The sequence below is a fragment of the Sarcophilus harrisii genome, chromosome 4 (assembly GCF_902635505.1).
Source record: "Sarcophilus harrisii chromosome 4, mSarHar1.11, whole genome shotgun sequence".
NCBI classification, from domain to species: domain Eukaryota; kingdom Metazoa; phylum Chordata; class Mammalia; order Dasyuromorphia; family Dasyuridae; genus Sarcophilus; species Sarcophilus harrisii.
The window spans coordinates 302,294,210-302,306,299 of NC_045429.1; the positions used below are offsets into that span (position 1 = coordinate 302,294,210).

Sequence of the window (12,090 nt, forward strand, 5' to 3'; positions counted from 1 at the left end):
GTATTTGTCTCTGTGTATCTGTGAATTAATCTAATAGACTGTAAGAAGGCAGCATGCACATTAGGTATTAAAGAATAGACAGTCATCAGGGTTATCAGTACATGAATAGTTACTCTAAGTCAGATGGAGAGGGAATAAGCTATTTGATCCTGACCTTCAATCTCCAGGACCCCATGCTTCAGTCAAACTTATCCATCAGGAATCTACTAAAGGATTAGCCTTAAAGAAGAACAACTGCAGAAAGTAGCAGGTTTTCTCATGATGCTCTGCCTCCTGGTCCTAGTACAAATGAAACATACTAGAAAAAACAGCCACCATTATATTCAAAACTCCTTCCTCTCCAACCACCCACCCAGTCACTGTCAGAGAGTAGGAAAACGATTAGTAAGGCAGGCCTGAAGAATTAGTTTCTGCTAAAGGCTGATTACCAAGTTTCTTGATAAAGATTCATGGGGGCCATTTTAATATCAGCTTCCTCTCCACTCCTTTCCAGGGTTCCAATTTAATGAAGGGGGTTGAAAAAATTGAAGCAACAAGGGACCATTGTACTGTGCTTTGAATAGAAAGTCCAACAAGAGAAGCTTTTAAATTTATTTAAATGTTGCTTTGCAGATTTTAACAGTCTGCAGAAACTCGAAGCTGAAATGTGTTCATCTACTGAATAAAGGATGGTCTTAAAGGGACAACATCCAATTTCTGTGCAAAGGAATAAACAAACATGATAATGAGTCTCATCCTAAATCGAGCAATGAAACCCTCCTGTTTAGCCAACTGATAAGAGCAAACAACCTATATGGCATTTTCATGTCAAATTGAAAAGCCAGTTATAAATGTATACTCTCCCCCAGTTGAAACACATTGATTGGACTGATGGCCAGAATGGGAGACAAGACAAAAAAGACTCTTTTATCAACATAAAAGTCAAGTATTGTAAGAGATATATTTTAGCACCATGATAATTTTCCTTCAGGTCACCAGATGTTGCTGGTAAAACTTTCATTTCTATAATTATTAGAAAATAGGAAGATTTTCTATTCTTGTGCTTGGAACACAATCCTAGAAATTAAAACAATATATTCTAAAATCTCCTTTGGGGAATAGCTTTTGACCAGATACTCCTCATACGGGAGAAGAACTGAAATGCTATAAAGAAGCATATTTAGGTTGCTTGCCAGAAATAACTTCCTAACCATTAGAGTTGGTCAAGCTGCCTTGCAAATTACTGTGTTCCTTCTTATTTGAGGCTACTTATTAGGTATGTTATCATAGACAATTCTTTTTGGTGTGAGTTGGACTGAATGGGAATGGTGGTGTCTTCCAACTCTGAAATTTAATTAGATTTTCCTCAATCTCTTCCTCCCCTCAGGTGTTGCCAGCTCATTCACCTCAAGCTAAAAACTTCAACTATTCCATCTTAAACTCAAGTTATATCTTAAAATAGAAAGAAGTTGCTTTTAAAAAGGAGATAGAGCAGTTAAGTGGCTTAGTGGATAGGATACTGGGCCTGAAGTCAGAAAGATCTTACTAGCTTTGTATTTGCCTCAGTTGTTTCATCTGTAAAATGAGCTGAAGAAGGAAATGGCAAATCAGTCCAATATTCTTACCACAAAAATCCCAAATGAGGTCAAACGTTAGATATGACTGAAAAATGACTGAACAAAGCAAAAAAAGTTATGAAAGATAATTTTAGGAGATAATCTGAAAACAGATTCAGAGAAATATACATAAGAACATTACAAAAAGTGATGCAACAGAGAAAGCTTATAAAGCAAAAGTGGTACAACTTTTACAAAGAGGGAAAACAGGTTATAAAACTGATTGCCCACAGTTATTACCCAACATTATTAAAAATGGCTTTTTTTTTTCATCAAAGTGTCTAATGACTTTAGATATCACAACCAAACATAATTCATCTTCTCCTCAATGTCTGTAGTGGAGAAGGTAGTACACAAAATTTTATGCTCATTTCATCTTTGGACTTCCAAAATAAAACCATTGAATTTATTAGATATTTTGATGAAGAGGGGAAGGGTATCTGTGGAAATAATATGTCAACATTCTAGAATTTAAAAATGAGGGATAAAAGCAAAGATCTTCGAGATGGAGTCAAGATGATGGATAAAAGGCAGCCACTCAAATGAACTTTCCCAATATTCCCCTCCAAACAACTTTAAAATAGCGTTTGTTGCAACAGCTAAAGATAAAGGAATCAAAGCTATCTATAGGCATATGAAAAAATGCCCTATATCACTACTGATAAGAGAAATGCAAATTAAAACAACTCTGAGGTACCATCTCACACCTATCAGATTAACTAATATGACAGAAAAGAAAAATGGTAAGTGTTGGAGAGGTTCGGGAAAATTGGGACACTAAAAACTGTTGGTGGAGTTGTGAACTTAATCTAACCATTTTGGAGAAGATTTGGAACTGCATCCAAAAAAATTCAAACTATGCACATATCCTTTGACTCAGCAATATCACTGCCAGTTTTGTATCCCAAAGAGATCATTAAAAAGTGAAAAGGTTCTACATACAAAAATATTTATAGAAGCTTGTGCTTTGTAGTGATCAAGAACTGGAAATTGAGGACATGCCCATCTAATGGGAAATGGTTGAACAAACTGTGACATGTGAATGTAATGGAATACTATTGTGCTACAAGAAATGACAAACAAATAGATTTCAGAAAAAATCTGGAAAGACTTACATGAACTCATGGAAAGTTAAGTGAGCAGAATAAGGATAACTTGTACATAGTAACAGCAATATTGTACGATGATCAACTATGAATGACTCGGTTCTTCTTAGAAACACAACAATTCAAGACAATTCAAAAGGACTCATGAGGGAAAATTCAATCCATATCCCGTGAAAGATTTGATAAGAGTCTGAATGCAGATCAAAGCTACTATTTTTATTTTTTGCATGTTTTTTCTTTTGTTTTATTTCTTCTTTTACATGATTAAACATATATAATATATATTCAAATTCCTCACCATTTTAGGGAGGTGAAAAGAAAAAAAATTTGGCATTCAAATAAAAAAAAAAACAAACAAATGCTAAAAATGTTCTTTACACATAATTTTAAAAAATATTTTTAATGGCTTTACAAGTAATTGAAAAAATAATATACAATTTTAAAAATAATGCCTCAAATTAAATTTTAAAGTAGCCAAACATAGAGTAGGCAATCAGGGATGCTTCCTGGGTAAAACTCAGAGCACAAAGCAAGAGAGCAATGACCTCTCCTCTTCCAGGATCATATTACTATGGAAACACCAAAAACTTGCAGCATCCCAGAGCTAGGTCTGAAAATAGCAACACATAAAAGTCTGAAGCTTCCTACCCCCATATAAGCAGAACTCAACTTATAAAGTTCAAAGTCAAAAAATTGTTTGGAAAAATAAGCAAACAACAACAATAATAATAATAAAAAAAAGAACTGATCATAAAAGGCTACCATAGTGAAAAGGAAGACCAAGACTTATTAGATAACAATGTGAAAACAGCTACTAAATAAGTCTCAAAGAAAAATGCTAATTGGACTCAAATTCAAAAATTTCTGAAAGAGTTAAAGAAATAAAAGTGGTAGAGGAAAAATTGGATTAAAAAAAACCCACACAAAAAAAATTTCAAATATCATGAAGCCACTGTCATGATTACTCTAAATTTAGTGGCTTTTACATTAGATGAGTAAAATGACTAGAATAAAATTCCAGAGGATTACAACCAAAAATCACCTATCCAATAAAACTGGGGAAAAATAGATACTTAATGAAATAGTGGATTTTCAAGCATTCCAGATGAAGAGAACAGAGAAGAATAGAAAATTTTACATTTGAACACAAGATTCAGCAGAAACATAAAAAAGGAAACATAAAAGAATAATGATAAGGCAGTTAATAAAATTAAACTGTTCACATGCCTATATGGGAATTAATATATGAAATTCCTCAGTTATTAAGGAGTTTACATAGAGGGAATAGGTGTGTTGATTGTTGGTATGATGTTCCAAAAAAATAGAAGGAGAAAGGGGAATGCAGTAGGAGAAGGGGGAAGAGAGAAACAGAGTAAGGAAATTTTTCTCACATCAAAGAAGTGTGTAAGGAAGAGCTTTTACAATGGAAGGGAAAATGGGGGATGGTGGCAGCCAGCAAATGAACTTTAGGCTCACTGGAATGAGTTTAAAGAGGGAAGGAAATGGGAGGGGATAGGGAAGAAAGGAGGAAAGAAGAGAGGAGGGGAAGAGGCAACGAGAGGGAGAAGGAGGAAGAGAGGAGAGGGAGGGAAGAGGGAAAGAGAGAGAGGAGAGGGAGAGAAAGAGAGAGAGAGGGAGGGAGGAGGAAGAGGGAGAGTGAAGGAGGGGGAAAGAGAGAGGGAGAGGGAGAGAGAGAAAGGAAGAAATGGAAGAAAATGGGATAGAGGAAAATATAAAGTTAGAAATCATAACTGTGAATATGAATGGGATCAGTTCACCCATAAAATGGAAACATAAGGCAGAATGCATAGAAACCAGAATCCAACACTATGTTGTGTATAAGAGACATGCTTGAAACAGAAATAAACATGAGAAGTTAAAATAAAGGGCTAGAACAGAATCTAATATGTTTCAGCTGAAGTAAAAAAGGTAGGGGTAGCAATCATCATCTAAAATAAAGCAAAAGCAAAAACAGATAATTAAAAGAGATAATCAGGGAAACTACATTGTGGTTAAAAATAGTCCATAAAATAATACAAAAAAAATTTTACACCAAGTTTCTCTAATAAAAGCCTCATTTCTCAAATATATACTGAGTGTAGAACTGAATCAAATTTATAAAAAATAAGTCATTCCCTAATTGATAAACAGTAAAAGTGATCTAGTCATTTTTCAGAAGAAATCAAATCCATCTATAGTCATGAAAAAATGTTCTCAATCACCATTGATTAGAGAAATGCAAATTAAAACAATTCTGAGATACCACCTCATACCTATCAGAAATGATAAATGCTGAAAGTTATGAAGGAAAAATAGGTATACTAATAAACTGCTGGTGGACTAGTGAACTGGTTCAACCATTTTGGAGAACTATTTGGAAATAGGTGCAAAAGGCCCAATGATTTAGCAATATATCACTATTAAGTTTATAACCCAAAGAGATCAAATAAAAAGAAAAAGAATCTATATGTATGATAATATTTATAAAGGCTCCTTTGTGGTGACTAAGAATTAGAAATCGGGGGGATGCTCATTAATTAAGAATGGCTGAAAAAGAGGTGGCATATAATTTTGATAGAATACTATTGTGCTATAAGAAATGATGAGGGGGGTAGTTTCAGAAAAATATGTCAAAATGAACTATATGAATTGAGGCAAAGTGAAATGAGAAGAACAAGACCATTGTCACAGTAACAACAATGCTGTCAATGATCAACTATGAAAAATGTGGCTACACTGATCAATACAATGATCCAAGACAATTTGAAAGGACTCATGATGAAAAAAATGCTAGCTATCTCCATAGAACTAAATGCAAATTGAAGTATAATTTTCTCAATCTCCTAATTTTTTCTTGATTTAAAAAATATTGTTAATATAGGAATATTTTATATGATTTCACATTTATAATTAATAACATTGTTTGTTTTCTCATTGGGTAGGGGAAGGAGTAGGAGGAAAAGAATTTGGAATTCAAAATTTAAAAAGAAAAGAATGCTAATAAATCATTAATTAAAATATTTGAAAGCAGAATTAAAAGATTTATTAGATATTAATTGAAATTTTACAGGGCAGATTAAAGCAGAGAAATGCATACATGTGGATTTGTATGTGTATATATACAAGTATTTAGAAAATGATTGGGGATTTTTTGGTACTCGTGGCAAATTTGAAAGAAACAGGAATTTCAGAATTCAAGTATAATGACAAGTTTCTAAAGATCAAAGATAAATAAAGAATGAACAAGGTTTGAACAACCAAAAAAAAACATCTTTTCAACTTTCTGATATGAGAAGTTTGCAGAGTACTAGCTTCAAGAATTGGAGAGTATGGACAGTAAAGTGTCATCCCAAAGACCCTGAAATTAGAATACAAAATATGTAAAAAGTTACAGAAGAGAGATTTGGTAAAAAGCAGGCAGTCCTATTAATTAAGTAAAGACATTGTTCTTAGCATCACAATGTTGATTTCTATCTGCTATGAGAAGCAAGTGAAAGGTGAAAGAGGTAACTATGTAGGAATAAAGAGAAAGATAAAGTAAAAGGCCCAAGAAACCTCATAGTGCTGACCACAGAGATCAAAGAATCCAAGGTATGAAATGCTGGATTTCCTGATATTCCCCTGGCTGAAGTTTTTGGAGATGACACTACCAAAAACTATAGCAGCTTCTCTCCCTGGATACAGAACCCTTATCTCTTCTACCCTATGACATATTAATTTATTTGAATCCACCCTGACATAAGATATTCCATATTTTAATTCAAGGTTTACCTGCTGGAAATAAACTAATTTATGGTCATGTGCCCTGGACCCTGTTGACATTCTGCACTGTTATCTTTCAAGCTGCATATAGGACTTATACAATAGATAATTTCCTTTTTTTAGCTTAGGAAAAAAAATAATTTTAGGATTTAAGAGATCCAGAAAGAACACCTCAATTTTAAGCATAAGTGACATTAAAAAAAAATTGTATAGTTTATAAAGTCTAGTAAACTATTTTTAAAGGAAGTAACAGTAGTAAAGGATATGGTAGTGAAGATGAAGGTTAAGAAAAATTAGAAAAATAAAAACCTGCATCTTTGCATCTTATAGCATCTTTGAGATATTGGTTGGAAATGTACTAAAATTATATAGTATTAATAAAAAAATAAATCTGTCAAGTTTAGGAAAGAATCAGTGTCTTTCTAGCAAGATAGCAAGTAGGCAAAGAGTACTTTTAAAATTTATTTGTGCTTGTAAGAAAACTGAATTTAGAAAGCCACAGTGAAAATGTGGTACCTATAAAAGTTACTGTTTTAGGTAATTTGAGAAGTTGGTAGTAGAAGCTTTTACAGAAGAGACATCATGTATAAGTTTTGAAATAAAGAACTACCTTGAAAGTCAAAATGAGTCAACAAATATGTTTTTAAATAACCATTATGTGTCGGGAATATCAAAGAGTTGATAGTATATCAAGGAAAACAATATATACATATATAAAACTATACAAAATAAATACAAGGTGATTTATGAAGTGGGAGAGATGTTAGTTAAGAGGGGAAGGTCAGAAAAGGTCTCTTTAGGAGATGAAACTTAAATTAAGCTTTAAAGGAAATCAGGAATTCTAAGAGGTAGGTTAGAAGAGAGAGTGAATTCCAGGCATACAACAAAGGCATGGAGAAAGAAATGGAATGTTGTTTGTGATGGATGGTAAATAGGTCAGTTTGGCTAGACAATAGAGTACATGAAGGGGAGCAATATATTAAATCTGGAAAGGCAAGCTTCAGAGAGATTAATAAAGGACTTTCAATCCTCAACAGAGCAATTTATATTTGATCCTACAGGAAGTAGGGAGAGCCTTTGGAGCTTCTTGAACAAAAGACTGTCAAACCTATGTCTTAATAATATCATCTTGACAGTTGTGTGGAAAAGACATTGAAGAAGAGACAATGAGTGGTTTTTGCTATGTGAATATGTCTTAACCAAATTAAGTGAAACTACCCCTAACATTTGACAGCAGTAATCTGCTTTTCTAAGTATTATCTTATTTCCATTCTTTCAGGAAATTTTGAACTGAGAGAAGCAGAAAAATGCAGGGGAAAGAAGGCTGAATTTGGAGACAGAGAATCATTCAAATCTTCCCACTTGTAAGACTTTGGGTAAATTATACTTTCTAGGCTTCATCAGTTTCTTTTATCTATAAAGTGAGGGAGTAGGAAAAGAAAAGTGACTTGTAAAGTCCTATAACTTTCTGACAAATGGCAATATATGCTTAAAGTACACATTATCTTATACTAACCCTCATTCTAATAAAAAGAACATTTTACTATTAATTTGGTATATGCAATCACCCTTGAAAACCAGCTAAGCTGTCTTCATGCATTTTGCACAATTTCTTGAGAATTTTATTATTTGCATGGAAAAAAAATCCCCAACTTTCTCTGTAACAGAGCTACATGATACAGATATTATGTATTTCAAGAAAAATCTTATTTCCTTACAACTAAATTAATATTTTTGTTGGAGTCTAGAATGTCATTAATATTGTGAACTTGAAATGAGGAAATACCTTCTACCAATGCAGAATTGTCCTGCAACTTCTAATCTTAGAGATATACATGGCATTATCATCTTGACCCTGAAGTAAGTTCTCTATCACTATACCATTACATCCTAAAATTTAGAAGCATCATATAAATGTAGTACCAAACCAACAATTCCATCCCTATTTCCAAACTAAACTTCTCATCAAGGAGTGACATACAAAGTCACATTTTGTTTACTGCTAATTTCCTCTTAAAGAAAGATAAGAGTTGAATCACACTTCACCTAACAAATCCTAGAATTCTCTACTACAATCTAAATAGTTTAAAACTTAAATCATTTATCCTGAGGAGAGCTGGTCAGATTTTGAAGTAAAAGAAGTTCAGTTATAGAAACTTATTCTAAGAGATGATTTAGAGAAATAAGTGAACATCAATAAAGATTTATGGTTGTCAAACTCATTTTTAGGCCCCTAACCTTTAAGACCTACTGATAACTACCTTATATTGATGGAACTCACAGAAGTTCCGTTTCTGACACTCATCCTTCAAGACAGGAAGTCCAAATGGTGTGTTTAAAGGACACAACAGAAATTAAAATCAAATTCAACTGGCTGAATCAAGAAAAGCCATTGTGGGGAGAAGGAGGGAGGGGGAAGCACAATTCTAAATCCTTAGCAAAAGCTAGGATATATCTGTTGTAATAAAGAGTATCTAATCCTTAGTTCAGCTTTGTCTTCCTTTTTCTTTGTTAATAGAGGATATTTTCCATTTACTGCAGCTTCTGCTGTTCCCCTTTCCCCAAAATAGATCCCCAGATCTGTTAAAAGCATCCCTACCATAGTACGGCTGCAGTATCCAGTCCCTAAAATCAGAGGATTGCACGTAATCACTGTCAGTCTGAGCAGCTGTGCTAGCACGCCCCTTCACACCATAAAATAGAGCCTTACCCATATTTACTGAGTCAGTTTTCTTTCTCGTGGCCCCCTCCCTAAATCAGCTAGTATACTGGCCCATAACTATAAAGTAAATCTCAAAAATGTTATCTTAGTACTGTAATCAGAACAGATGTCTAGGATCATACCAGATGTGTTGTTATTCCAATTCCTTCTCTCTGTTTATCTCTGCGAAAGGGAATAAAGAGACACTGTCCCATGGACCTTATTAGGTGGAAGAAAACTCCAGAAAAAAAATAGCACATTAATTTACCTTTTTGCTTCCTGTCATCCTGCTCTTTACACACTTCCCCCTTCAAAACACACACACACACACACACACACACACACACACACACACACACACACACACACTTGAGGACCACTGAAATTAGGTATTAGCTTGTTCTTAAATCATAGGCCTAGAACACTGCACTGAATGCTTAAACAACACTAGCTAAACCAGCCAATGAAAAAATGCTGAGACGAGAGAACCAGAGCCGGAGAAGAGGCAGACATATGGAGAAATAGACACACTGCACTGATCAGCAAATGCCGGTGGCTTCAAGACAGAAGAGGCAGGCAGCAAAGCACAATACATACATTCTTCTATGTATTGTGAGCACATATGTACACATCCACCACCCAACCTCTTACCCAAGGTGAGTCCCCTGTCCTGCTGCCCTAGTGTCCTTGCAAGCCCTGGGTTGCAACATTAAATCACCAGCAGATTGTTGCTTCTCTCTTCAGAGCCCATAGCAGATTTGTATAGCAGTTCCAGTCTCCTGGGTGCTTCCACAGCACTAGATGGAGCAAGAGATGGAGGAAAGAGAGCATGTGTATGCCAGCACAGCAGAAAAAGGAAAAAGGGCGTCCAGATGAAATGGAAGATGAACAAAAACTGCTAGTGGAAAGGGAGTTGGTCCTGGAGAACGCTGGCCTGTACCACAGAGATGTATATGCATGGAGCTGTGACCCTAACTGTTACTTGTGCACAGCTCAGCTTCTCTGAGGCTAATTTCCATGAATGCAATTACATGGCTGGCCCCTCCCACTACTCCCCCACTCTCTGCCTCCTGGGGCTTGAGGAAGGGGGTTGGGGATGGAGAAAAATTGCTTGCTTCTTTTTCCCCCTCAAAAGCAGGAGTGGATGGTTGCTTTTCCTGGGAGATATTAACCCTTACTTGGATATACTTGTATTATTGACTGAATAGAAAACAGGATGAGGGAATGCATCATCCATAAAGAGTAGCACGACACACTGTCACTCCCCTCACCCACAATCCCAACGTGCTGCCTGCTACTCTGCGCTATGTCAGCAGTGAACTGACACTGACCAGATTTCTAAAACATAGTCAAAGCAGGGTTTCAGGAAGCAGTTTGCTTATTAACTAGATTCTGAAATATGCAGGAAATCATGATAGTGCTGCTCCTCCATCTCTTTTTGAAGCAGGGAGTGCATTTTTATTTCACTTGCTATTAATAACAGGGACAATGCCTCCCCCCCAAAAAAAAGCTGCAATATATGCATCTTAATAAATTTTTATCAGGGTCGGGATAAAAAGCTTATCTCTGGGAACTGACTGATGTCAGGAAACACAGCTTAAGTCTCACGTATACCCATAGCACCCTTCCCCACATATACACACAATAAGAAAATTAGTTTTTCAAACTCCATGATAGGTTAGTATAAAGAAGAGTGAGGAAAACAGCAACTAAAAATAAGTGATATAGTGATATACCTTCCCAACAATGTTTCAGCATTCAATACCATAATTCCCAAAGCCATGTCCTCAACATATTGCTAAAAATCAAATCCCAGCTCTCAAGAATAAACTTGTTCTCATCATAGTACTAATGTGGCAAAACCAACCCTACCTACTGAATTACTTGTGAATGGACCCCATAATTACTATGTAAGCATCTTCATACTTGATCCAAACATTTTAGTTTTGTATCCCAGATTCTCTTTTAAAGAAAAGAGAATACATTGAATTAGATGGTACCAAAGATATATAAACTCAAGATGCCAAAAACTGAACTCATATAATTCATTTTCATTTCCCCTGAACCTCTTCAGAATTCTTTCTGCTACCATCATCCTTTCAGGATTACTTTACTCAGGATCCAACCCCTCACTGTATTCATTATACATATACTCAGGTGTCCAAACTTGTTTCTACCTTGAGGACATCCCTCAAATCTACCCATATTTCTCTACTACAGTAGCAGTCACTACTACTAATTTCAAGTCATCATCACTCCATCTGAACTACTATAATGGCTCCAACTGGTCTCTCCACTTCAAGTTTCTTTCCTTTCTATGCTATTTTTCACACTGCTATTTAAGCTAAATCCCTTACAGCACAAATATGACAATGCCATTCTTCTATTCCATAAACTCCAATGGCTGTCTTTATACACACCTACAATAAAACATTTAAAGTATTTTATGATTTGGTCCCAACTTTCCAGCCTTCTTGCACGTTACTCCCCTCCAATAAATGTACTGGCCCAAAGTGTCCTTCTTCCATTCATCAATCATCCAAAAACACATCCATTATCCAAAGGCATAAGCCTTTGCACTGTTATCTCCCATGATTGGAGTACATTCCCTCCTCACCTCCTTTTCTCCAAATCTCTAATTTTTTTTAGGCTCAATTCAAGTATCACTGTGTACATAAACTGTTTCCTGGATCATCTAACTGCTACTGCCTTCTACCCCAAAATTATATTATATCTATTTTGTATATAACTAGTACATATATGTCACCTCCAGCTAGACTGTAGTTAGGCATGGTCTACTTTTACTTTTATCTTTTTATCCTTGGTTCTTAGCATAATGTTTGGCACCTAATAGGGACTTAATAAATGCTTGTTAATTGACTGATACTGAGAGACATCAAAGTTGTTGGGGTTTTTTAAGAATAAC

The 12,090-nt window shown here is 35.1% G+C and overlaps 1 protein-coding gene across 3 annotated transcripts in view; it reads right to left on the reverse strand.

The window, feature by feature from the left end:
- CYTH1 (cytohesin 1) overlaps positions 1–12,090 on the reverse strand; it is a 190,766-nt gene that overhangs the window by 75,331 nt on the left and 103,345 nt on the right. Inside the window, exon 1 of one of the 3 annotated variants that reach the window (XM_012548642.3) lies at positions 9,816–10,688. The exons of the other annotated variants lie outside the window; for them this stretch is intronic. The gene's annotated coding sequence lies outside the window, so the exon portion shown is untranslated. Of the gene's footprint in view, positions 1–9,815; positions 10,689–12,090 lie in introns of those variants that run through there. 3 annotated transcript variants of the gene reach the window in all.